The 26,722-nt window shown below is 42.1% G+C and overlaps 1 protein-coding gene across 3 annotated transcripts in view; it reads right to left on the bottom strand.

Annotated features, from left to right (window-relative positions):
* The window catches only part of DENND2B (DENN domain containing 2B), a 154,084-nt gene that overhangs the window by 102,672 nt on the left and 24,690 nt on the right, over positions 1-26,722 (bottom strand). For 2 of the 3 annotated variants that reach the window (XM_030950092.1, XM_030950094.1), the window contains exon 2: positions 14,376-14,463. The gene's annotated coding sequence lies outside the window, so the exon portion shown is untranslated. Of the gene's footprint in view, positions 1-13,728; positions 13,803-14,375; positions 14,464-26,722 lie in introns of all 3 variants that reach the window. The other variant, XM_030950093.1, reaches the window with a different exon arrangement.

Genomic DNA, 26,722 nt, shown 5'->3' with positions numbered 1-26,722 from the left:
AACCCCAAAAGAACAAACATACCACTTCTGAGTCTACAATAGAGCTTTCAGAGTTACCAGACTGCTCAGCACAATCCATTTTTTACTTTTAAACTCCAAAGTTCCACATGCCCTTTCCCTCCGAGTTGGTTTATCATGATCAGAATCACTGACCTGAATTTTCCCCTTCTGGAAAACATACAGTATTTGCAATTTCCAAGCATGCTATAAGTCACAGAATAACTGGAGTTGGAAAGGACCCCTGAAAACTATCCAGTCCAAAACCCTGCTGCAGGTTCACCTAGAGCAGGTTCCACGGGATCTCATCCAGGGTGGGGTTTGAATATCTCCAGAGGTTTTTTTGCTGGAACAGTTGTTTTCATGTGTCCTTCATATATGGGTAGCTGAACAATTCAGTCCATCTGATGCTACAAACTAGCTGCGGTAGCTCTGCCACAATTTTCTACTTGAAATAAGAAGCCTTGTTATAATCCCCCTTTTAATTCTTTCCAATTATTAAAAAAAAGTAACTAATGCTTTGATAGACTGAATAAACATCCTATTTGAACAAAGGTCTTTCTCCTCCTTATTAATCAGTAAAACCAAGACTAACACTCTGTCTTGTCAGTTGAGATTAAGAAATTGCTAGACATCAATAAACATTTCTCAGCCAAAGTTATAGGAGCTCGGCATCTTTAAATATCCCAGTGAGGAGGAATACATTTTTAAAAAATTAAGTTTCCAGTTAACATATGTAAAATCACACCTCAAGCTTTTTTCCCTAAGCTTTTCTTTTTGCATCTCATTTTTGTTTCTGTCAACATTGTAACATAAACCATCTGAAAGGTTTAAAACTAAACAGTTCTAGGCAGTGGGTGAAACCACAGCATGTTAACTGACAGGAGGTTTTGGCTTGGTCTTCATCTTTAAGCATCTATTACTCAGCTGCTGTTTCTCTGCAGCAGGGGCTGGAACATTCACAGACTTCAGTCCAAGATTCCTGGTTTCCTATTAGGTGCTGCTCAAGCATGTTTTTTCTTGATTTGGTTGTTTCTTTAATAACTACACCATTCTTATATTCCATGTTGCCCATCTGAATAGTAATTGACACTTACTGCAGCTTCATTGAACACCAATTGTTTAAGTGACAGCACACATGGCTGTGATGTCACTTGACAGAGTTGTCCCCATCTGACAGGCATCAGAGCTGGGGTAGACATGATGAACAGAAGACATGGCTAGTAAGAAATTAAGGTAAAGCAGAAGAAATACAAATGTGATATCTCTTAAGTATTAGCCAGTTCTCCTTCAGCCAAATATAAAGCTATTTTCAAAAAACTAAAGTATTTTTCCTATGGCATATAATGCATTGCCAACTCCAGCACAAGAGATTTTGTCCTTGAACAATCTGAACAGTGGAAGAATGAAAACTTATAAAATATATATCCTTGTCTGTGTTGGAAACAGTGCAATTCCAAACCAGAGACTAATGCTGAAATACAATCCAGGGGCTGTGCTTCCATTCATAAACTGTTCCATTTGAACACAGGGTCTGGAATGAATTTTATCCTCATGTTCAACCAGAGAGCCACAATTTATTACAGTGCTGCACTTTTCAGTTTCAAAATCATATCCCTAACATTTTTTTCTGTCAAGTCCAATGGAGATTAGCAGACTTTTCACCAGGGTCATCCATAAAGAGAAAATACAGCAGAATCCAACTGCCCAGAGACATGAAAAAGCAAGTCCAGTTATGTACCACATGGCTAAAAGAAAAGAAAATCTACTGTGCACACACAGCTTCAACAGTCTGAGCTGGAAAGGCATCAGAAAGGCCCTTTCCTTAGCAACATCATAAGTGGTATCTCAAATTTTTAGCTCAGTAATAGCATAAGTGGGGTCTCAGACTTCGGCTCTGTCTTTAAGTTACCACTAGACTGTCTGTGCAGCAGCCCAGCCCCATTACTCCTGTGTAAAATCACAGTAATGCTCTCTGACAACTTCAACCCCCCCCAAATATAACCAGTGCTACCCAGTCCTTGCATATTCTGCAGCTATGCCACAGAGGTACAGGCTTATTTACATCAGTTAAACTTTGAGCTGTTTCAGGAGCCTCCTTAGGGTTCTCTAGGTGATCATTACTCTCTGATATTCAAATTAAAAGGAATTTAGGATTCAGCAACACTGGTATGACCAATTTCAATCTATAGGGCCACTGCTTTTTGCAGCACTTGTCTACAGTTTTCCAGTGTCTTAAAATATTTCTCTGGCAAAAAGAGAAAACTCCAGAAATTGCAGCAGAGCTGAATACATTTTCATTGATACTTCTCCACATACAGCAAGATGAAAGAAGCATCTGCTGCCAGTATAAACCAGGTAAAAGCAATTTAAATAATTGCAAAAAACATCCCATCAATTTCTGGGATAGAACAATTTTCTCTTCTGAAAAAAGGGAAGGGAAATTGGTGACATGGTCCTTCAGCCCGAGGATGCGATCCAGCAATTCAATCTGTGATTTAACATGTCGTTTTTAAATACTAGTTTTTCTCACAGATCTTATTGCACCAGAAATCTCTAGGTTGATCATTATATACTCATACCACACCACAAATCAGATTTCCACAGTACATGGAGAAGCAGAAATTAGACTTCAGTTAACATAAACCTTTAAATGAAGACAAAGGAAATTATCACAGCCATCAGGTACAGAATTCTTATAAAGTAAAATTTATTAATCTGTTAACTATTAACCAAACTTTTACATTACAGTAAAAAACTTTCCATTTGATATGTCAAAGCCACTGCCACATCCCCTTTGCATTGCATTCACATATTTTATCTACCTGGTCACCTAATAAAACACTCTAGATGCCTTCAAACCTTCCACCTCTCTTTGACTGACACTGAACAGTCATTTGACAGCATGGATGACAATTTAGAATGAACCCTGCTTTGACTAGAGCTGCTGTAGAATGTCTTTTTAAAACTCATCTCTGGGTAGCTCTGTGACTAAGAAACATTTTTAACACAGCAGCTAACAGCCCCAGTGAGATGCTTCACCATCTATTTTGGAAGGCAATATGCCAAGAGAGCTGTGGTGCATTTTCAATCATCTCTTGGCTACTGCTTCTTCCAAAGTCTCTGTCCAAAGACAGCCAAAACCAAGTTCTATGAATCACTGCTTGAATGAGATCTAATTATTCAATTAGTTTTAATGCCTTTCTTTTCCTTGCTTCTTGACAGCCTTACACACCTCTTGCCCTTCAGGGCGTTTGTCCACATGTTTTTCCCACAACTGGAAATGCAGGCAATTTCCTTCCCACCCATAACACCTTTCAGATTAAGAAGAGAACTGAATACAGTATCCTGCACATCCCCTTTGGATATAGTCCTTTTTACCTAGGGAGAGAGGAAAAATAAAAATCTGTATAAACACTACTCACGGACACACTTTGCTGAGACTTGATCTGCTGCTTTGTGTACACCACAGATTGATTGCAAGTTAACTCCCTCACAAAGATATTTGTCACGTTTATTCACTTGAATGCATAAGATTATTATTAAGCCTCAGCTATGAAACTGCAAATAGATGATCCACCTAGCTAGTGTAAGTGGGGGAAACTGAACACTTAGCTGTGAAACATGAGCTGCTTCAAACAGTGTATTGGTTGGAAGGCTTTGATGATGAGGAAAGAGGAAAAAAGAGAGAAAAATCTCTTAATTCTCCACCTTACTCCTTATGAGTCACACTATTTTTTGGTTGGCCTGCTACTACATTAATACCAAAAAAAAACCCCCAGAAAAAAAATCTGTTTCAGAGCAATGTTGTCTGCTTTCTCCCTGTACAACTATACAGAAAAGAAACAATAATGAATGGTGTAATACAGATTTACAGCAAATTCCTAGCTATCTGTTCATCTCAGTCACTAAGGCAGTCGCTTGACAGTTGCAATGACTCAGTTGCTTTTACAGGAATACTGTCTAGGGTTCAGACTCATTTTTCTGGGGGATGATTTTCAAGGTAGAATGAAAACTGCAAGCTAGGGTGAAGCCAGCTGAGAAACAAAGCACTTTTTCACAATTCTGGTTTTCCACTTCCCCACCTGAACTGCCAAGAGGAATGTGCTGGTTGTAGAAAAACAACAGAAATGCAAATTTCCCATTGAGATACAGGATGGAGAGATTTTGCAAGTACTGCATTTTTAGCCACAGATTTGTGACAGGTCTGGGAGAAAGTGGTGAGCAAATTGATATGCATTGACTCATTCACCTTTCCTTTTAACCAAAAGATAGGTAATGGCTCTTGAGAATCAAAATCTGTGTACCTCTAGAAAAGCTATGGCTAGAAAAAGGCAATATTCTACTCAGTTTAACAGTGGTGATTATCAGGCCTGAACTTTATTAACCCAGTTATTATTACACCCACTCCCTCAGAAACACAATAAAGCTTAGCATAGTGAACAGTATTCAAACAAAACTCAAAATGTTGGTCTCACTTGAGTAGGTTCTCTTCAAACACTGTGACAATTGGAGTTTGCTGTGATGTCACCCACACAGTTTCTTACACCATCCCTGCAAAGGTGCAATGGAAGAGGCACATTGCTGGGACTGGCTGTTACCAGGAGACCAAGAAAACTCTGCACTAAACTTCATGAGTCACCTAATGCTTCATTTTGCTGTAGTTTTGCAAACGAATATACAACATGATTGGTAATGCTGCACGCCACTGCTGCCAGCAGAGCCTACATACACAGGTCATGCCTTATAAAATGGCTGTCAGCTCCTTTTGATTGACTGTCCTCAAATGTTGCCTTTTCTACTTTCAATGCCAAAAAACACAACAGAACTTCAATCTTGCATAGAAATACTTCATTCATTAAGCAACACCTTGTCCTTAAGTCTTTTTCCTCTTTTTCAAAATGGGGATTTGAATTTATTAAAAATGTGAAACAAAGATATTCCCTCACCAAATACCCAGCTGTGCTGAGGTGCATAGCATCCCTTGAGAACAAACCCATTTGCATCCCTGGTCTTTCATCTTCCCACTGACTCTGCCTGGTGTGTCACAAAGCTTATAGAATTATCAAATTGCATGGATTAGAAGGGACCTTTAAAGATCATTTAGTTCCAACTCCCCTGCCATGGATAGAGACAGCTTCCACTATCCCAGGTTCCTCAAAGTGTTCCAATCTGGCCTGGAACACTTCCAGGGGTGGGGCATGCACATCTTCTCTGGGCAACCTGCTCCAGTGTCTCACCTCTCTCTCAGAAACTAGAATTTGCTATTTGTACGTGACAAAACTTTGTCTGAGAGACATCCTGCTTCCTTTTCCTTTAGCATCCTGAGTGTAGCACCAGGATTCATCTCATGACCTTCTGATGGAGAGACCTAGGTTCTACCATTTCAATTTTAAAAAAAAGCTCCAATACCTGCCAATGTTAGCAAAGCTGCATCCTGTCTGCAATTCCCCTCAGAGATGGGCTGAATGCTACTAAGCAGATCTGATTCTATTCAGGAAAGGGCAATTATGTGTCACAGCACACACTGCAGTTGAGAGGGCCACCATATACAGAGTATCACCACACAATTTCAGAAAGCTTCAACTCACATAGAGTAACACCTTACCATATCTGAAGGCTTCAGGTGTCTGCCCATACAGAGTAACATCACCTCACCTCAGAAGGCTGCAAGCATCTGCTCATCTTCTCCTTCAGCCCAACCTTTTAATACCCCTTATTGCTCATGCACTGCACCTGTGTGCCCTCTGTTCCCTTTGGTGATTGGTCAGTAACACCTCAGCACTCCATGGCTCATCACCTCCAACACTGCTCACCTGCTTTTCACAGCTGCAGCCCATTGGGGAAGAGGCTCAGGCACAGCCCCACTCCCAATTCTCACAAGCTGTGTGCCTACAATTATGCTCTATTTCAAAAAGCCCTCCTCCTTTTTATTAGTTATGTCATATTATCTTATTTATACAACTATTATTTCCCTTCTTTTATCTTCCCTGCGTAGGAGGGGCAAACATTGGTATTACAGATCCTTCTAGGAATCGAGATTGATAGGTATATGATAGAAAGAGAGCTCTCCATGTCTATAATTTTATCTTTTTGTTTTCTCCATGTTTTATGCATGAGTGATTTGTCATATAACATAATAATAGATAATCTACAGATAACAAGTGGTTGCAAACTGCTGCATCTTGTAGTGTTCACTGAGTAATTTCAAAGGGAGATATTAGTTGAATATAAATTACATTCTCTTGCTCTTTTTTTTAAGTAACTGCAAGAGAACAAGTCTAACTGCTCACCCCCCCAGGTTCAACCCTGGCCAACATAGCTATCTGAATTTCTGTAACTGTTATGCAAAAAAGTCAGTTTGATTCAAGGGTGCCAAGCCTCCCTGTAGCACCTCCACTGGTGCTTCAATCTCCAGAACTTTAATCTAACCTTCAGAGTTTACTTGGTCCCCAAAACAACAAATAGAACTTCTTAACAAATGGAAAATGTATTGAGTCAGCACTGGTTCAGCCCCACACAGGAGGTACTGCAAATTACAGAGAAATGTAGCCAGTCATGGCTGGCTGCTTCGCACACAAAGAGCAGTACGGTCAGTAACAAAGAGCAGGAAGAATAACTTTCTCTCCTTATCCATATGCTTTCCTGACTAGGGCCCACAGGGGATTTGCTGATAAAACACAACTTTGTCACATTTGTCAGACCTGAGGGTGTCATGGAAACATAAATGATGGTACAATCTTTGATGAGCCACTGTCGCAAGGGCAATCTGTCCAAGGCAAGAGCTGCTGCTCCAGTTCAGCAGTGAAACAGCCCAGCAGGTCCCAGTATCACCCCACTGCCACAAGTGTCCCTTGACTGTTTTGTTTTGGGAACACCAAAATGTCCATGATAGTGAAAAAATCTTTTACAGGATTCCCTGTCTACAAAGTTTGCTTTTAAATCAGATCATAAGCAAATATTGCAATGATAAGTGTTGAAATGATAAGCTGAGCCAGAAGCCTGGGTTTTAACTTTACCCACCTCACAGAAAAGCCAGAAGAATAATTATGTTTAACAGTATTCTCTCAACTCCTTCACAATATCAGCTGGCTTTTTTTTTTCCTGCCCTGTTCCTCCAGCTATTTCCTAGCATTTCCCTTTTCCACTCAGACTCAGGAGCAGTTGACTATTCCCTCACAGCAAGCAACAAGCTTCTCCTTTTCTCATGACAAATCATTTTTTAATAGTAAACACTTTGATGCGTCCAGAAGCCAGCATATCATTTGGCACCCATACAGGTGGTAAAAACCCACCCTTCTCAGGAATCAGTGGCAGTTCACTTTGGAGTCTGTCCTGTCACTGCCCCTTTGGCATCACGAGTCCCCTTGAGGGACTCGTGATGCCAAATCTTGGAAGCAAAGTTAGCCCAGAGGCACTGCTGCTGTAGCCAAGATCTCACCAGAAATGCAGCTGCCAAAATGACGTTACACACCTGATACAGCTCAGCAAGAGGCTGGTACACAGGAGAATTCACCAATTGCAGCCTGGTTTTGTACATGGAAATATTGAGGTGGTGAAAGACGATTTTTTTCAGGATTTCAGGACATCTCACAGCCTGACCAGAGAAGCCACTCCCTGACCCCTGAAGTCTATGGGTAGATGGCCACTTTTCAATCAGCCTGCCCTACCTAGAACAAGAACTGCACAGATTTTCCAGAAAAATCATGAAAACCTTTAGCATAACTCCACTGCCTTCCTCTACCTGAGGATCTGACCATACTTTTAGAACAGGTAGCACAGCCATTATCAGAGTCACAAGCACAGGAGCTGCACTGGGAACTACTGATAAGGCACTGCAGGCTGATGACCTCGGGCTGCTTTTTGAATGCCCAGTTGTTGCAGATGGTTATTGACCCCAGGAGGTATCCTGTGCTATTGCAGAACAAGTCAGATTGACATTTTTGTACTGAGTCATGCCTACATTTGTTTTCTGCTTCATACACATCAGCCAATAGTAAATAAATCACAGCAGGGACCCTCAGCTCATGATGTACTTCAGCAGAAACCTGGATAACATGTTCATAGGAGAGGAGAGCATGGAAAATCTGACAGCACATTCTACTGTACACTGAGATTGAATCAGAAAAGGTATAACTGGCTGATGGGTTCTCTGCTCAACCAGCCTGGATAGCAGCCCCCCTCACCATGAAAAGAGCTCCAAACATGCGGGCACCAAGTCAGTGTTTCTAAATGGAGTTAATTCAACCTCTGCCTTCATCCAGCTTTTACATGAAACAAATCTCATTACTAGGGCACCATTTTGCCTTTTTGTGCAGTGCCTGTCTTCACTCTGACCTTTTCTGACTCCTGCCCTACTGGAGTCTCCCACAGGAAGGTCAGGGGGAACAGACCCATGAAAGGAAGTGACATTTCAACATTATAGCAGAGGCTTGATGCTGAAGGAGGCAGAAGGCCTAAATGGATCATTTCCAGGGACAGGACTGGCTCTCCTTCTCCACTGACGCCTAAGGTCAGGGCAAGAGTATTGTAACTGTGTCTCAGCTGTCCATGCTGTGAACAGTGTCTCGCTTACAAGTGGCACACAAGGGCAGTGCTTTCCACAGGAAATGAAAGGAGTGACCAGACACCACTGAAAAACCAATGTCTGCTCTTAGATCTTCATACCCTTCCAAAAGCCCGTCTGCTGCCCCGAGCCTGAGTGCAGCAGGGTCAGTTCAACAGTGAAACCCAGTCTGATACACAGGAGAGCGGTTCTAATCCAGAGTATCAGCTGATTACACAGAGCATATCCATTGTCCAAAGTAGCTTTATTTTCACTCTTCCCCTCTGAAACCAACTTGACCCTTCTCCAAAACCCAACACCAGAATGAGTCACTTGAAATTATTTTTTAGGTGGGTTTTTAAAGGCTGAGTTGCAATACAGCCCCTGCCCTGTGACAGCATGCCAGGAAACTCCTGGGAACTCTCCCAGAAAACTGTGAGGGAATGAATGCAAAACAGGCTGAGCTGTTCAGCTTCTCACCTCCCCCAGCATGGGCTTGAACATGTTGACAGCAGGGTGGTATGAAGATGGTTTTGTCCCCTACAAATCTTTAGGATAAACAAGATTGTGCTCTACATCAGAAATCTCTTTTTAACTTCAGTCAATATTTTCTTGGCTTGCTACTCTTGACAGTCATAAAACAGCTCTCTCTGGAATACGCCATTCAAATTAATCAGCTGTCAGCTATTCTTTTAAAACTAATAATAGAAGGTCTGCATGAGCCTGTGAGAGACTGAAACACAGGAATGTGAGTTGTGCAGCTGCAAATGTTTCTATACTGCTACAGCTCAAATTGCTTTTTGCTCTCTACCAAGAAGGCATGAAACAGCATTGTAGGGAACAGGTTCTGGACTGTCAAAATTGCCCAGCTGTCCTCAGCATGCCCCATAAATGTGGTAAATGTTTAGTGACACCTTTTAACGTTCAAGGAAGCTTTAAAGACAGGAGGGATGTTCTGGTCATAAACCAACAGGGTCAGCTGGCCCAGAGCACAGATAATTTGCTGGCTTGTATCCTTTGCATGCCAGCTGCACAGGGGATGCCAGACTATGCTCTTGCCATTGGCAAAAGTTTTAGCCTCCAATTCATCTTCTTGTCATCAAATTGCAACAGGATGAGCAAAAAGGGTTCCAGGAGGAAGCACTGCCTCTGAGAGGGTTGGGAAACAGGACTCCTTTGAACAGCCCCTTGACTACAGCAGTTTGGCTCCAAGTGGGCAGAGAAGATTAATGTTACATGAGGCTTGAACTCAGAATAAGAGCTGGCACTGGAGGAAAGCCAACTGTGCAACACCCCTGTAACTGATTAGGGGACTCTGTTGTCACAAGAAACTGGGGAACAACTGGGAGGCTCTGTTCAAAAAGCACTCAGGTTTGCAAAGCCTGATGAAGGAGCAAGAGCAGCACCTGTTTCTTCCAGGTCTGCCTAAAGCTATTACCACCTGGGGACTTTGCTTCTACAGCAGTGAGTCCATTTTCAGCCTGAAAAAATACTTTTAAAAGCCTCTCAGGCTTTTAAGAGAAAGAAACAGTTTAAATCCCAGACCGGAAGCCTTAATTATAATGGATTTGTGTGAAAGTTGCCAGATCTTGCCCTGCTCTGTGATCAGGGCTGTGCCAAGAGTCTGCTTTGTGTCACACTAGCAACTGTGCTAAGTTGAGCAAAGTAACTGGGTCAAAGATGCACAGCCAGAAGAGAGATCACTGATTAGCACTAATGAGAGCCTGCACCGCAGAGCACAATGACAGTGCCATCCTGTCGAGGCTCTTGCTGTAATTAAAGGCAGCCATACCCATCTCCAGTGTGAGCTGCACAGAGCAGATCTTTTTGTGTGTCACATTTTACACCTTGGGAAGTCACTCATGACCAGAAAACAGAACGTGAGAGGAAACAACTGAAAACTCATTGTTCATACTGCTGGAATTGAAATTAACTTACAGAAAATCAGGAAAGATTTGAGCATCACCATCAGCAGCTCTACCAAACATGCAGCATTATTTTTTTCAATCAATTAATTCTACCTATAATGGGCATAAAGTTACAGATGAAGAATACTGCTCTCATGTTCAAAAATTTAATGGTACATCTGTCCACAACCAGGTGCTCTCAAGATCAACCTTCAACAGAAACAGCAGAAACAAAGAAAACTACAGGGTTTTTCCAATGTCTCACAGACTTTCCCTAAGAAGAAAAATAGAAAGGACTTTGTAGTAATCTAGAGAAAGGAATAAGACCAGAAACTAATATTGAATTGTACAGACAAAGTCAGTCCTAGGCTTCTAGCTAGCCTCAGCTCATTTGCAAAGCAGTGAATTTCTTAGTAATAAAAACAAATGCATCAGGGTAGCAGTTAACTTAGAATTGACTTCACTAGACAGCACAAACATCTGCTGTCAGCCTATGGACAGAGGGTGTACAAGGAGGTACAGAAGACAGGATCTATGCAAGATGAAACAAGCAATTAAAACACCTCAGAATATAAAAATTACTCTGTAGACAGTCAAGAACAGAGAACAAAAAAAAAATTCCTACTGGGTCCATTCACTTTCCTTCTAAGTACAGTGAGACAGAAAGCAATTAATCCCACCAAAGAACCTCACCAATGTCTCTGGAAAACTCGGAGCCACCCACTGGCAGAAACATGGTGGACACCTGGGACCAGTGAGGAGATTTATATCAGGAGGACACAAAGCAACTCTCTTTGAAAAACAGACATGAATGCACTTATAAAGTGACAACTACAGAAAGCTGTAAATGCTGAGCTAATGACCTGTCCAGAGGCGCTGTGTTGAACACAGAGCTGTTACACCTGCACAGACTTCTGCAAGGGCTCCACCTGCCTTACCAGCTATACCAGCAGCCTTCCTGAATTGCTCACTCCCTCAGCAGATGAAAAAACAATGGGTCAACCTTGTTACAATTGAGGTACAAATATATTATAATTTTTATTATTATCCCCTACTTGTAAGGTATACAAGGCATAACATATGAAAACTTCATTTGAAACCATTCAGAATGCTAGAACACATGGAAATTATCTTAAAGGACCAAGGGAATGATGCCTTGTATCACTTTTCAAAGTAACTTGCAAATGCTACAGCATAGACCATTAAGGGAAGTGCCACTCAGCCAGAAACTCTAGGAGAGAATTCACCAGGCTTCCTGCTGCATCACAGCAAACAGATACACACCAAAAACCCACTGCTGCCTTTGGAATACCCGGCTTAGAACACCTTGCAGACACCTCTCAGGATTGCTAGGATGATAATCTGTAAAATGTAAGCACTTAAAAGCAGCAGTTCTAACACTGAAAATCATTAGATTTGTCTGTCTTAGAAATTTCAGGATCCAATAGCATTTTTCCCTCAAATTAACCTTAAAATTGGGAAATAATCACAATGTTCCTTCTTAAGGAGGGAGATGGTTCAAATTAGGACACCAGCTCCACAGATATTTAATTTCTAGTCAAAAATAGCACAAGGATTTCTTATTAAACTGATCCCAGCCAAAGAGATGAATTTATTTTTCCCCAGGCTATCGAAATTTGCTAACAGTAGCATTTATTTATGGAATCAAGCTGGTAGGCAAGAGGTGGACACAAAGTGTTAGGCAGTGCTGATGAGCCCTCAGTTTGCAGATGACAGCTGTCAGTTCTGCTCCAACACAGCCTGCTCCTCCTGCATGAGTGCTCTGGGGTAGGTCACAGCAATGACAGCTTTTTTTCCCTAAAGTCTTCCTGGAACTCCCCTCTGAAGCACAGCCCTATAACCGAGGAACAATTTACACACACACATACTTATAAACAACAGCCATTTGTGGGGAGGGAGGTGAGATAGAAAGATTTCTATTTCCATTTCTGATTTCCATTCTTTCCCCTCTAGGAAGGTTTGAGGAGAAAGTGGAGATCAGCGTCACTGTCATCTCCAGCATGTGTTATTAGCAGCCACGCTGAAGCCAGTCAGCGGCGTCTGGCATTGTTTGGAGAAACACAAAAGACCTTCTGTTTGGAAAGTTCAAGAAAGAAAAGGCAGAGCCTGTGGCCTGGTCCTGCAGTCAAAAGACTGACACAGAGGCTGGGAAGTTCTCAGGCAGAGGCTGATCCCAAGCCCTTTGAAGTTGACGGGAAAACTCCCATGGACTCCATGGAGCTTTGGATCATGTCTGAAACTCACTGAAGGGAACAAAGCAGCATAAAAGTAGAAATGAGCATCTCCAAAGGCAAATCTAAACAGCACAATGGTGACCTAATATATTCATCATGGTTGCTGATACAATGTGGTTTTGTGATGTTTGGCAAAGTAGGATTATATTAAGTTTTTAAGTCTTTTCATTAGGATACAACAGTTGTACACCCATAAGGTATTTTCTGCTTGAAATTTAAAACTTTAATTTTAAATTATGCCCTAGCATTGAGCATTTAATACAGTATTTAGCAAAAGGAAAGCTGGGAAGAAAAGTCCCTTTCAAATTGCTGAAATTATGAGTTTTCTGCTTTCTTTCCCCACTGTCTTCTCCCTAAAAGGCTGGTCTAAAGCTATGAAATACACAGTCTAGGACTGAAAACCTTATTAAGAACAATGCTGCCAGCATCATCTATTCATGAGCAGCCGCTTGAGAGAGGGCCCAACCCAGAAGAAACTCTATAGCAGCACATTCTCCAAACAATTACTAAAGGATCCCAAGTGCAGGGAGGCTCCAAATCCTCTGCTTAATTGTGGTTTAATTAATTTTCTCATTAGAGATGAATATAGGAGCATTCAAGATGAAATAAAAGTCCTCTGATTTCTGTAACATTTCCATAATAATTTTCTTTCATATAGCAATAATCATTTCAGTGAGTTTGAGCTTTGGTGCTGTCTGGGTCCTAAATGGTATTTTCTGGGAATTAATTTGTTACAAATTTTTTAAAACACTTCTTGTAGCCTTTGCACACGATTCAACAAAGAGCCAAAGTAACTCCCTTCCCCCCTCCCACCCCAAAAACAAAAAATGCAGGATGTTTCCTCTTTCCCTGGCTAATAGAATCCAACTGTTGCTGCATGACATCATTCCCCAGAGTTAGGGAATCCAAGCTCACTCCGGCACTCTCGGCCGGGAGTAAACACCACCACCAATTAAAAAAAAAAATTTAAATCATCAAACTTTACAATGGGAGGACATAACATTAAAAAGGCAATTTTTGTTACCTGAAATTTGGAGCATTTCCCTTTCCACTCCATTCTCAGATTTGTATTTCCCAGACAAAACTCTGTGTTATTATCTGAGGCAATCAGAAAACCAGTCGTTTAGTGTCTAATACCTGCTGTGCTTCCCATAACTCCTTCATATGACCTCTCTGAGCACTGATTCCAGCTACAATGATTGCAGAGAACACAGACTGGCCAGGCCAGTTGTCATGGAGATCTCTCTCCCCCCCCTTTCATAAGCGCGCGCACACACACACACAGATTTAAACAATTCTGGGAGGCATCCACAAAACAGCATGCCTTTTCATCAGCTAAGTTTTGAAACATTCCACCCCTCCTCCAGCCCCTCCCCAGAGTCAGCCCAGGAAGCTGAGATTTGGGCAGGAATTGATTGTGGAAATTAGAGATATTGCCTTCTAAAAAAGAGAAAACGACCACAAAACTTGTACTTTTTTTCCCAGAAGGAAAAAAAGAGATGTTTACTCACCAAAGCTTTGAACTAAAAGTAAATCTATCACATTCAGACCTGCAGGCTATTTCTCTTTGCCTGACTACTTATGAATTTGATATGTGAAAGCACTGAAGCTTTGTTGAAATACAATCATGCAGATTACAAGAAATTCTGCTGGCATGGCCTGACTGCTTACCTTGCTGTTCTCCCAGTACCAAGCCAGTGACTTAATTAGCGCAGGTATTCATAAGGTCATGGAGGACTTCCTGTATTCTTTCATGTTTCTGTAATTAAGAAGAAAATTGGGCAGATCAGAAACATGCAGCTCAAACAAACAAACAGAAAAAATCCCCCAGCTAAACAAGAACACAGAGATACATCTGGAAGTTTTCTCATACTGACTATAAGTTTAATTGCTGCTTACCCAAAGCTTGCTATCTCCCAGTTAAAGGAGAAACCTATTTCACTGACGTTTGAGAATACAAGAGCTGATTAGTTTACCATATTCACTGGCACCATGGTTGCAAAACAAAACTTAGACCAAACATAAATAAAGACATAAAACATTTTTTCCTTGACAAAAAGAATCCAAATTAATCCCCACCAACGTCATATAGGAAAGTCTGGGCTGATAAATCAAGAGAACAGAAAATACCTTATAAAAAAGAAAGAACATTTATTAAGAAAATTCAGTTTAAAAATATTTGGACTCTTATTCTGAGTACTGTGCCCAAAGTTTTTACACTTTGAGAGATACCTTGGAGACTTACTCTTGAGAGGATTTAATCGGAGTCAGTCATGCAAAGTTTTAAAACTTTGTAAAAGATACTGAAGGGACTTCATGAGTCTGTGTTCTGCAATGAGCAGTATAAGCAGCAGTCCCTCTAGTGGACAGAAAATTGCAAAGCTCCCTACGCCAAGCTAAATAGCAAATCAATTTCTTCTGTATCTATTAACCACTTCATTGTGCTGTTATGATGCTCCATCCCTGTGTTTAAAACTCAACACTAGCATATGAAATCCTTTATATGTTATTTTGGGAGTTGAACACAAGAAAACATACATGATATAATCAACATAACTAGGTTTCTACATGAAGAGATTGAAGAGTTCCAATATATTACTCTTCTGGTTGTGTGAGATAGCCAAGATGTTTCAGGGAATACCTGTCTCCATATAGCCATTCTTACACATAAACTACACCAGAGCATATTATTGCCTGTACTTTGGAAAACTCTGAATTTTGTGAGTGACAGGCTCCCAGCAGAATGCACACTGAAACCACCTCTCTCTCTCTAACAAGAACATCAAACAAAAGCATATACATGAGGCATATTTTACACTGCTACCAAAAACTGTGTGCAGACTACTCACAGGTAGATAAACATAACAAAACAGCTACTTAAGCTGTCAGGGGTCCAGAAGATGCTGAAATGACATCACAACAAATAGTTCGTAGATATGAAAGCACCATATGCTAAGTTTGCAATTTCACACTAAGTTCCACTAAGAATGCATCAGTGATGCCCATCCAGAGCCATGAGAGCCAAATATTAAGGAATTATAACTTGGTTTTGTCCTGAAAAGTTCCTTTGGTGTATGACTAAGGTAAATTCATCACATGCTGCAAGTGGGCATAATTTCAGCAGTGTGACTGGGGAAAGAGGGAAACTGCTAACTACTCACAGGAAAGTAACATTTAACACTGCATCACTGCAGAGGGAGTGTTCAAAGACACAGAAGTAATAAAAAAACAGCCTAGGAATGTGAGTGACAAAACACAAGTGAAATGGCTGATCATGCTCAGCCCTTCTGTAGAGCCCATTACTGGTAACATGGGAGTATGTACCAACCATCTGCATCACATCCCACTCCAGTGTTCATGGCAAGGCTCTGTGGCACTTCATTCTGTGACCACATCTGCATATATGGCAAGGATATGGGGCAGCAGGCAAGCTGGCATTCATAAATCATGGAAAATGCTGTGTGCATTACATACACACTCTGTTGTAGTTTAAAATTCCAGGCAAAGCAAGTAAAGTTGTTAAAATATATCATGCATACACAAATATGTAGGAACAAGGCACAGTAGTAAAACTATGACCCAAGCTTTGGCCTTGGGCAGATGACTACCACAGAAGCCTTCAGACAAGCACATTTTTATTCTAAGCCCCATGAATACACCCTGAATCAGTTCCTTGCCAAAAGGGGACAGATGTAGCTCAGATTAATCCCAGCGAAACAAGAGCCATTCCCACATATTACTTTTTTCTCACTGAGCTTTCATTTGAGCACATCAATACATCAGGACACAATTTAGGTTCTGAAATCTTAAACAGAGGACATGGTGAACAGCTGATTTTGCATTAATTACAACATCACAGCTACCCTGCCATCAAAAGGCATCACAGTGTGTACCCTGAGCTCCCTGCAGGAGACAGACAGCCCATTACTCACAAGCAGCTGATGTTGAGTTCCCTATTTCAGATACACTTCCCCTTTCTGACTGGTTGAGCACACACCTTCCTACACGCCTGGCCCCAGGATGGAGCAGCCACGTGAGGCACAGGAGCAGACATGCACTGAGCACCGTGAGTGCACAGCAGGAGCCCTCACCAGGCACACCTGGAGGCTCTGCCTGAAAGGGAAACATGAGATGCCCAGTCTGAGATGCTTTACTGAATGCTTTCCAAGCAGCCATCAGCAGCAACAGGAGAGGAAACAAAAATCAGACTTGCTTCTCATGAAATTTTATCACTTTCAGTAGGTGAAAACACGCCATCAGAGGTGAGCTCCAGACTAAGCCAGCCACAACAGCAGCACAAATCTCTGGTAGGTATAAACTCAAATTAATCACTGCTTCAACTTCAGCAACATTTTCCTTTGCATTTTTTAGATAAAAACACTCCTGCAAAGTTACTTAAGATTTTGCTCCTCCTTAAAAAACTTTCTGCCCTTCATAAGGGCTTTTGCCCCTTTCCCATTGAAGATGGCCACCTTATTGCTCTTCCTTGTGTCATCCCCACACATTTACCGACCATCTTTCCAGTGACTTCAACAAATATGTATTTGTTTGAAATTCTATCATTTCAGACTCAACAGCAAAAGTGAAACTTAATTAGTCTGTTCCAGTATGGTTTTAACCCAATACTGCTGAAAGTGCCTGCAGCCTCTGCTGACCTCACCCTGGGAGAGGCAGGGAGCTTGGGAGCAGCACTTCCCCATCACCAGGCAGTGACTTGCAGAGGTATGGAAATAAGGGGAAAAGCCTGAGCCAGCTCTTAATGTAAAGCACACATGCACTACAAAAACTGTGTTCTTTGCTCTTTTTATAGAGAGCCAGCGCTCAATACTTTTGCATAGGGAATTCTGTGGACTACCAGGTGGGGCAAAGTGATGACAGGCAGGGCAGCAGCCACCACACACTCTGAAGCAGTCCCATAGCACCAGTGAGTTCTTTAAATTAACAGCGCACAGCACTGGCCCTTATTGGTAACACTCCAACATGCTGGTGTAAGAACATGAAACAACAACAAAGCAAGTGGCACAAGATAACACCTCTGACCCCAAAGGTATCATTCTACCAAAGTGATTAAACCTTCCACTGCCTTCAGTGAGTGGCATGTTAACTTACATTTTGCCCCACTGCATGTTTTGCTAGGATTGTGGTATCCAAGTAGGTAGCACAAAAGCAGATTGTAGCCTTGCAAACAATAGCAAAGGAGCTGCCTCAACATAGGAGCTCCCCAGTTGCAAGGGGGCTGCAGAGGTGAAAAACTAAGATCAGTCAGCTACAGACTTGTTTTCTTCCCCCATTTCAGATCCATTAGCACGTATATTTAAGATCCATTTATATCAGATCCATTTATATCAGATCCAGCACTTATATCAGATCCATTCTCTTCTAACAGGAGAATTAATTTTCCATGACCTCCTCAATGATCTAGCAAGGATCAGGTTTGCAGCACATTACTGGTTTCACCAACCCAGAAAAGAAAAAAAATTGTGTGTGCATATCCCCAGTATTTATATAGTATGTATATAGGAAATGACTAATGATAGCTGTGCTCTCTTTGAGATGCTGCCAATCCCTTTATGGCCCTCTATCCCATTTCAGTTTGATCTCATTCTGCAAATGAGAGCCTGCCATACTTGGGTCTGACCCTGACACTGCAACTGTGTGCAAGACAGCAATTTGAAAAAGTTTCTAATTCACTGAAACTAAGGGGAGAGCTGCACCTGGGGGTCATGACAAGAAGGTGACATGCACTCAGTTGCTGTGCAAACACTCATTCAAAAATAAAGTGGCTTAACTTTGTGACTATTATTATTTTAGGCCCTGATTCAGCAAAGCACTTAAACATTGACTTCAAAAGAACTTAAAAATACACTTAAATATACGTGCTACAATATTTTACCAAAGTGGAGCATTAGTAATGTCGTATATTTTAGAAAAGAGAGGTGGAAAGAGTTTTTATTTGGCAATTAAAGCTTTAAGACACTGTTTGGTCATACTGAGACACAACCCTCATTCTAAACCTACTAAAGATGCTGAAAATTTTGCTGAGCAATAAGCTGAATAATTCCTTAATAAAACAACTTTAAACATGAACAGCATGGAATTAACTCATGTGAATGCCTGGTTTGAGAATTATCCATACCTATGCTCTGATTCATGACAGGATACACATATTACAGCTCACCCTGCTAGAAAAGCAGTGCAAAGCCAAACAAGCCATACAAACTGGCTCTGGGCCCAGGCAGCCAATTCAGCCAGCCCTCAACATCCCAGCACTGCAAACTGTGTCAGATGGCACCAGGCCAAGGCACAAGCCAAGCCAGAGGGATATCCAAAAGGTGGGAATCTCATGTAAATAAGTCCTTCTGCTCCTTAACTCTCCAGAGCCGGCCCTGTCTGCAACCCATCTTCCTTCCAGTCAACACCTTCCTTGCACAGCTCTGCTGCATCCCAGGCATGTCCAAAAGGGAGAGACAGGAAGATGTAGGTCCAAAACTGACGGAGGGGGAGAAGCCCCCCAGGAGAGGTTGTTTGTCCTGTCTGCATATCCCCATCAAGGGTGGATTTTTGCCCCAACCAGTAGGGCAAATGAGACAAGCAGGCTTCCTCTGGGAGCCAGCCATATCAGGAGAGATGTCAATGAGTTGCTTGAAACTCCACAGGATTCTGATTTGACCGCACATGAATGCAAGGTCTCCGTTTGTCTCATTTCACCACTGTTTCTTTCAAGTAGAAGTGAAAGGACAAGTTTCTGTTGCCCCTGTTCACAGTACACATCCTGTGACACAAGATGCTCCACATGGGACTAAAAGACAATTCAAAAAACAGATCTCCTCACACCTGGAATTGCACTGAAGCACAACACACAAGAATATAACTTTGGGAGGACTAAAACTTGTGTGAATCTGAGCAAGTGCTGCAAAGCTTTGACTTAATGGGAACAGAGGGGCAGAATCCTTCTTAGAGCACATGAATTATGATATTATAGGTCATATAAGCCAAATCTCCAGCTGAAGGGGAGCTCTTCAAATGCTTGTCAAGGTATCCCACTACCTGTACTTTGTCCCAGGTAGTGGGACAAAGAAAAAGATGCTGTTGGGAACTGTCTCTATTGTTACACTGGCTATATGAAGCTAATAAAGGGAAGAGAATCTTTTAGCAAAGCAAGGGACACAAGGAGAGAAAACATTGCAGAGATGACTTCTGAAGCAGAATATCAGTGGTGGTTGCAGTTTTCACATTTTTCCCCCTGCAAAGATGCGTTCCAGAGCAAAACAGTTCTTAAGTTAAACTCAAAATGGAAAATGTGGGCCTCAGGCTGTGCATCCAGTATGATATCACCTTGTTTACATGAGGGAAAAAAAAATCACAACCAATAGCACTGTACAGTCTTTGAACTTCTAAATAGATAAATAAATAGATAAATAATGACAACATGTTTTGTGATTCCTTTTGATCATCAACTATGGAAGTTCACAGGAAGTTTATACAGACCCCTCTGACTGGACAGATCTTATCTTCCAAATGCTAGGAGCCAAGAGACTCCAAGAAGAAAGTGTCAGCCTGATGTTCCTTTGGACAAAAGGCAATGCCTTCTCTGTGTGCTATCACAGTTGGTTTCCTTTATTTTAGCCATGACTTGTACTTCCAAGCTGGCCTGGAGACCCTGTGAACTGCTGCTAACATGATTTGCCTGTGAGCCCCACTGCTCATCTCTGGGGAGGATGGATAGTGCAAGCACTGGTCCAGCACTACTCCCACCACCTTCACCCCATGGAAATCAAAGGCATTGGCAGCACGTGTTTTCTCAGGGACGCAAAGAGTTTGTCTTTTGTACTGTCATGAACATCATAGCAGGCAGATCTCAAGCCACAGACAATAAAGCATTTTCTTCTCTACTTTGGGTAGAGCAGATAAACATAATATTGCTTTGAATATGCAGAGATCCTTTCATTCAAGGCCCTCAGGGTGCTTTGCAAAGCCACACAAATGTCGCTCCAGTGTGGCTGCTTGGAAAAGCGAGTTCAATGGCTTTGTGTGCAAGTCTGCACACTGGCCCTCTGGAAACTCTGAGTGACCAACAGTGCTCTAAATACCAGGCTCTGCTGCTTGCCCCAAGGCCAGAGTTAGAACCTGGAAGGCAGTTGGGGTCAGTCAAAACTGGAGTTTTCTGGAAAACAGTTTGGGCATGGGAAACAGCCAAAATGAGGCTTTTTTCCTAGCTGGTTTCCAGTGCCACAGAGGGAATGAAAGTCAGTGACATTGGAGTGACTAGGATGAGTTTGAGCAAAACAAAACAAAAGAAATCCAAAACCAGACCATGCAGACAGTTCTAAAACATTTTATGAACTCTGTGGTTGTTTCTCAGTACCTCAGTGCTTCCTGGGTTTACAATAGGAGTGTGGTACAGAGATGTCCAAATGAGCCACAACCACTTGAATGCCAGAACTGGAAGCAGAAGAGCACCAACAGCACAAAGCAGTGCTTGAACTGGTGCAGCTGCATTTTCTGGGAAGGGGCCCTGGCACCAGGCAGTGCCCCGCTGCAGTGCAGGGCGGTGCAGACCTCCTGGAGTCAGCTTCAGGGCCCTTTGTGCTGCCATCCATTGTGTGGCACACACATTCCCAGAGCAACACACTGCAGACCACAGAGGAAGCCAGTCCCAGTGCTGGAAATTCAGCTCCCAGCACCCAAGGTCCAGATGAATGCTTTAAAAGCAAAGTCATCCTTCCTCCTTCAATTCTGTGCATTCTTCCAAACAAAGCTGGGAGATGTCTCTGAAAATAGCCCCATATCCAGGGGTGGACTGTCCCAACATCTACATTTAGGCTGCTGGAGAATCACACACCTACATATCTTTTCTTCACCACTAAGAGTAGAGGTTATTACTTAAGAAAAAAAAAGTACACATTCTGCTTCATTCTCATCAAAACAGATGATTCAGAGATAAGATTTTGCCTCATGACATGAAAAAGCATAATTTCTTATTTTCATTACATTACTTCCCATTTTAGAGACAGAAGGAAAGCAAGAATCTACTCTGGTTTTTTTTTTTTTTTCTCACATCAAACTGAAAAGGGCGGAACTTGGGAAAGTACCAGTGCTTTTCTTCCAAGTCTGGGAAAACTATACAGTTTACATAGGCCAGGACACTGTTAGAGATATTTCCCCTTTAAAACACTGGATAAGGTCCATGCAGTCACATGATGTTCCCCATTGCTATGTACATTGTTTTAAGGGAAGGGACAAAACTGCCTCCCTGGAACTGCTGCTGCTTGCTGTTCATACTATGGAAGTGGTGAAATCCCACAACACAGGCTCAGTGTCAACCATTCAGTGTGCACAGACCACACACCAGAAAGTTTGCAAAAGGTCATGCTGCTAGTGAAGAAGGGCAAGCAAAACCTCTCTCCAAAGCCTCAGTTTCTAGCTAACCTCTAACCTGGGGTAGCACTGAATGCTGCACCAACATCTCCACCTAAACCCCACAGCTGGGCCAGGCTGCCAAGGGAACTGGACATCCCCAATCAGAGTTATGCCAAGATCTAAACATGGGAGCTCTGGCTGTTACCCTTGCAGCTGGGTGGGTGTGTGTGCACTCAAACACAAGTTAGTGCCTACAGTGCTGGAAGCAGCTCGTGGAAAGTCTGAACTGCAAGATGCAAATCATTAAGAGCACACATCACAACTCGCTCTGGGGAAAATTCCTCATTCAAGAACAGACACGCTGGTTACGTCTCCAGTTTTCTGATTTCCTGATGTGTGAAAGTCCCATCAGTAAACATGAGAGCTCTGTGCTTACTGAAAGCATAAAGCAACTCTTTCAGTTTGTCAGAAAGAGCTGAAAGGGCTGGTTTTGCACATATGCATGGTGTTGAAAACCTCTGTGCTTCCTCCTGCACTGTGTGGAGAGGCTAACAAGGAGTCACAAGAGTCAAATGTTGTTCTTGCTCTTGACACCATGCAGGTATATGATCTTGGATAGCTTTCTTTGCCTAGTAACATAAGGCCTGTTTGGCTTTCTGAAGGTGTTGGAACAATGCAGTAAATTGTAATTCCACTGTGAACTTCAAACAATATCTATTTTTGGTCACATTATGCAATTCTGTGCATTAAACAGCCTCTAAGCTGTTTCTAATTTCTTAACCTGCTTTGTATCTAAGCATTTTTGATACTTACTCCAGCCTGAAAAAGGTCAAGCATGAACAGGGTTTCCTCATCATCCTTACCACTGAAAAAAGAATTTCCCCTAACCATTTACATGGTCTCAGACGGCAACAAATGTAAATGCTGTCCTGAGCCACCGAAAGAATTAGAACCTGATTTTTACTGCCAACTGTTTATTCTGACAAAGTGAGAATTTTGCACAATTTTTCTTAGATTTTTTGTAGTTACGTTGTGAGATTTAAAACAAAAAAAAACCTGTGCTGTGGGTCATTTTTAAAATCCCCTCCATCCAGCTGCATTTAAAATAAGCTGCAATGCACCTGTCTTGTAAAAGCCTCCACAATGGTTAAATATTCCTCATAAAGTCTTGTCTTATCACTAGTTTTATCTCTAGTTTACCTAGGTGTGACCTGGAGCAAGTCTTAGTAGTTTTAATTCCTCACCTCCTTTAGTGTGGCTCCCAAGTACAATTCACAGGGCTGGTGAACCAGCTGTAAAATAAAACAAGAGCTTGCAGCCCCTCTTCCCAGATATCTCAGACACTCTCAGAGAGCCAGCAGGCCAGCACAATGCCAAAGAAATTTGTAAAACACTGTGTGTCATTTTACATCCTTTTGGAACAGCAGCTCAATACTTTAGAAAATACAACCATCCCCTGCAATTCAGCACAAGACACAGGCAACTGAAACAATTTTCTGCTTTCTGCCTGTTCCCTTATCACTAAAGAGCTGATAATAACTGAATCTATTGGAAATACTCTTACAATAGACTTATTAACCTCCATGAGATGGCCACAGACTGCTGGAAGAAAAGCATTACTATATTAAGAAGAGACTGGTTATATCTCTTTAATTTAGCTGGATTCCCACTATTAAGCCCATTTAGGAGGCTGTATTAATACATTCCTCAGAAACACTTTCCTTATACAATATTAAAGTCACATGGCGAGCTAGGGAATGGAAAAGAAGCATCATGCACTGTCATGCAGAAACAGAGAATAAGAGTCAACTGCTTGGAGGCTGTCTCCTGGATGAAAGAGCAAGCCCATTAACAGGAGAAGGTGATAAAAAATCCATATGCAGCACAGAGCACCCCTAAAAGCCAAAACAACAACAGGCAACTGAGGTGGAGAGTGGAGCAGACTGCTATGACTCATAGGCTATAAGTCTAGTCAGTGAAAAATCTGGCAGAACTTTGCTGTTGGACTATGTCTGTACATTCCCAAGAGATTTATAGCTGCTTATTAAATCATCTGTTCCTCTTAAAACTAAAGAAACTGTATATGTTTCACTGGATTTTACATCTGCTAGAAAGACCCATTAACCATTAGTACAGAGTAGAGTTTTTTCCTATTGAGTGAGTCATTCAAAAGATTTTAAGACCTTACTTGAGGGAGGAAGGGAGACCTACACAAGCGATGGGCTGCAGCATGATTCAAAACCTGCTGCTTCAGGATGGGTCTCCCTCGCTGGCATCTCTGGTGTGTCTGGCTAATCCTCAGAACCTTTTGAGTAACAAATGTTTTCTACAGAGGAAAGGAAACAAGGACTTACTACAGAGGAAAGTTATATTGAGGAAAGAGTCATGACTTCAGGAAAAATAGCACTGTGGCTTGAGACAGGGTTTGTGGAGCAGGTTCATGGAGTGTGGTGACACACAGGCACACACTGGTGCCAGAGGACCTGTCCAAACACGAGGAGCTGGCAGTGTCATCAGCCTCCAGACAGAAGCTGCTATGCTCAGGAGCTGGAGGGGAAACCCCACTGGCTCTGCAGTGTCATCTCAAAACTCAAAGGAACAGAAAAGGAGCTGTGCACAGTCTTGCCCCAAGCATGATGAGTGCTGCTTGAGCACTGGTTAGTTCACAGGAGAGCAAGACAAAAGGATGGGTTGTCATTTCCATCCTAGTTAGCTAAACAAGCTGTTTTTTCATCTCAGAGTGCTCTTGGAGCATCTCTGCCCCTCTTCATCCCATACATTATCCATTCAAAAACCTGCACAAGCAAAGATGTTCCTTCTCCCATCTCCCCTCCTCTCAGTCTTGCTTTTTTGCTCTTTTTTCACCCTTCGGCACATCCGCAGATTAGGTCTCCAAGATAGCCATCTCTTGGAGATGGTAATATACAAAGATGTTATTAAATAGAAGCCATTTGCTGAGGCATAGATGGAGCTGAACATCCCAAATTCCCAGAATGTAAGAAATTTCTATCAATTTTAAATTAACCCCTTAAAAATAAACACAATGCATGCACATTTGACGATCATATAAGAATGCAGAAATACTGTGTCTACAGCTACTTCAGTGCTGAGACTAGAATAGAGAGGTGCTTTAAAAACACCAAAAATGCCCTTCAGGGTGAGACCAGCAATGCCTCTAGCTCAACATTCTGTGTTCAGAGGCACTGAAAGGTAGTGCTAGTCAGGACAAGCCCGGGAACCTCACTGCTTTCTGGCCACTTCTCTCTGTCCGTGTGAGACTGCAAGCTGTGGGTGAGCAGAGCTGAAAAGCAGCGAGATTTACAAAATGTTGCTAACGGTGCTTTTGTTACTCCTGCTGTACCACTAAAATCCTATAAAGTGTAAAGCGAAGCACAACAGAGAGCCATGTGTGAACTGTTGCACTTAGCTGAAAAGTCAGCAACTTGGGAGCTTGAGAACACAATAATAAAATCAAGACCCACGCCAGCTCACGCACACAGAATGCCCAAAGCCTGCGAGCGAGTGAGGAGCCAAGCATCATCGTGCCCCTGGGCACAACTGTGGCAGATTTGCCAGCACACACTGGATGAGGGGACAAGAAGAGATGGGTTGCTCAGCACATTTCTCTTTCATGTTTTTGAATTGCTGCCTTGTAAAAGTCAATTTGCTAAAAAACATGACAAGATAATGGTAGGTCCTGCTGAATCGGCACAGCTATGCTGTGCCAAACTGATTCCTGCAGTAAATCATGTGCACTCTCCAAACACAAAGGCAGGGCTGTACAGCTCTGCAAACTCGTTATTTACTTTTGCCAAAAATGACAAATTGTCTGTCAGACTTGTTTTCTCTTTATTATCTCTGCATTGAACTATCTCCACTTTAGAACCCTGAATCAATACAGAAGGAATAAACAAGCATGGTGAATTTGGTCTCCCAGCAATCTGTACAAAAACTGAGCCAGGATATGCTCAAGAGATTACAGCCCATCTCCTACCATACAACTGCACATGACCAGCTGCTTACCTGACACAGTAACTTTCTGATACATCAATTCATCATCAATATCCTGAGACTGAATTAATGCTGTCTTAAAAAAAAGGAAACTATAAAACAATATTGTGAAGGGAAAAATAACATCATTATGGGAATACCCATACCCAGCACAGTAATACCACATCTCATCCTATTCAGTGTGAGACACCATGACTAAGGCATAGAGCCACATGCTACAGAAGTCAGGATGGTGGCACAGAAAACCAAGAGCATTAGTCAGTCTTGATGAATCATCTTCAATCCTGACCAATTAAATCTTTTGATTTGGCTTTCCTTCCTTAATGGGAGGCAGCTACACCAATTAACATCAGTTGCTTGCTCTATGTCAACTTTGCTCCCTGTGTCCTGCAACTCCGCATCTCATAACAGGTGAGCTTTGAGCAACTCACAGCTCAACCCACCCCAGATCAACACCACCTCAGTGGATGTCACCCACCCACCTCCCCAGTGATTCAGCCAGGTAATAAACTTTGCAAAAGAAGGAGTGATCATTGTACTTCACAAGCACAGGAAGCACACAAATATTGCTGTCCCCTCTCACCAGAGGAAACACCACATGACAGCTGTTCTGAGAATTCCATCAGCCTTCCAGACCAGCACAAAAC

Source organism: Camarhynchus parvulus, chromosome 5 (assembly GCF_901933205.1).
Source record: "Camarhynchus parvulus chromosome 5, STF_HiC, whole genome shotgun sequence".
NCBI lineage: Eukaryota > Metazoa > Chordata > Aves > Passeriformes > Thraupidae > Camarhynchus > Camarhynchus parvulus.
The sequence above is the reverse complement of the archived record's forward strand: the minus strand, read 5'-3'. Positions and strand labels throughout refer to the sequence as shown.